This window comes from Dermacentor andersoni, chromosome 6 (genome assembly GCF_023375885.2).
Source record: "Dermacentor andersoni chromosome 6, qqDerAnde1_hic_scaffold, whole genome shotgun sequence".
Taxonomy (NCBI): Eukaryota; Metazoa; Arthropoda; class Arachnida; order Ixodida; family Ixodidae; genus Dermacentor; species Dermacentor andersoni.
The window spans coordinates 125,827,538-125,829,079 of NC_092819.1; the positions used below are offsets into that span (position 1 = coordinate 125,827,538).

Sequence of the window (1,542 nt, forward strand, 5' to 3'; positions counted from 1 at the left end):
ATATAATTCTATATTCAGACGCACAGACAAATGACGAAACATGTGCACGCACGCAAACATGACGAGGTTGGCTGACATTAACGAAACCCTTCGATAGGTGTCTTCGATGGCGACTACATTCGTCGGCAGAATGACCTGTATGGACGGACGGATAGAAATAAGGAAGGTGCAAGGGGAATCGAATTTTAAAGCATTTAGGGGTTGTCGGATTAAAAAAAAACATTATGTGTATTGCAGGTACGGATCGATTAATACTTCCTTGAAAATAAGATGTCCGTGTTATTCTCGGCATTGCATGACAATACGTATGCACAAGACGGGTTTTCTGAGCGCTCCGCATTGCTACGTGATGCTCATACTAGCCTAGCTGGGGGATTTCGCCATTAGGCACTTGCTCAGTTTTGCCAGGCATCGAAACTGGGTCATCGCAGCAATTCGTCGGCGCCGTGGCTTAGTTGGTTAAAGCGCCTGTCTAGTAAACAGGAGATCGTGAGTTCGAATCTCACCGGTGCCTTGCAGTGCTTACCTTTTTGCTCTTTATCAGTCAATCAAGGAAGTTTATTTTTTGCGCTATGTAGAGCGAAAAAAGGGTGGTTGGAGGAAAAAACTGTACTTCCGCAGACTGATAAAGCTACAGCCACCCGTACACAGCAGTAGTAGCGTGCGGAAAAGAGAAGGAAAAAGCTTACATAACGGAGAGAACTCGTAGAAAATATTGGAAAAACCTAAGTAAGCATACAATATATTTCCGTGGCGATGGTTGGTTATAAGCATTGATTTGAGCACACCAAATAAGAATGCACAAGGCTTGCGCTTCGCCATTGTAATAATAAAAGGGCAAAAGAAGAAATACAGAAACTGCCGAAAGTCAAGCGCCATGCACAATAGCGATACCAGCATACATGGCACAAGGCTCCTGTGACTCCGTTGAAATAAACAAACGTGCAAGCAGACAAACAAACACGAATCGCAGGAACAAGGAAGCAACATAAACAATGCTTTTACAAGCTCGTTTAAGGAAACATTTGAAATATTACACAGCAGGACAATTTTTTCAACAGTCACAAAAGTGTGCACGTGGAAAGAAAAAGTTGACTTCGGGCTGATCAAGTCAATCGCATGAGCAATTCAAAAGTAGTTTTACGAGATGGAGTTAAAACGTCGATGCGTCTTTGATCTGTGTTATTTAGTGTTGAGGGTAATGTGCGCCGAATTTGTTTTGTTCCGCGAGTTGTGCGCAAGAAAGGTATGTGTCATGGTGGTCTATAGCGTAAAGGATAGACATTGTTAGGTTCTTTAATAATAGCGTGTTCTTGAACCGCAAGAAGCCTTCCCTGGACGGCACTTCTGTACCTTCACAAAAGTCTGTATATGTATATATTTTCGGCATTCATTATCGCGTGTTATTGAAGGATTGGTGCTGTGTGTTGTAGATAAGGTACGTTTTCTATGGCACGAATAGCTTTCTTCTGAAGTAATTTAATTTGGTTTAGATTAGTTACAGGGGTGTTAGCTCACACTAGTGCGCAGTAACACAGCCGC

The 1,542-nt window shown here is 42.5% G+C and overlaps 1 non-coding gene across 1 annotated transcript; it reads left to right on the plus strand.

Annotated features, from left to right (window-relative positions):
- Positions 1 to 440: 440 nt before the first annotated feature.
- On the plus strand, positions 441 to 514 carry TRNAT-AGU (transfer RNA threonine (anticodon AGU)). Its single transcript has one exon. It is a non-coding gene; the product is annotated as a tRNA-Thr (tRNA).
- Positions 515 to 1,542: the final 1,028 nt, after the last annotated feature.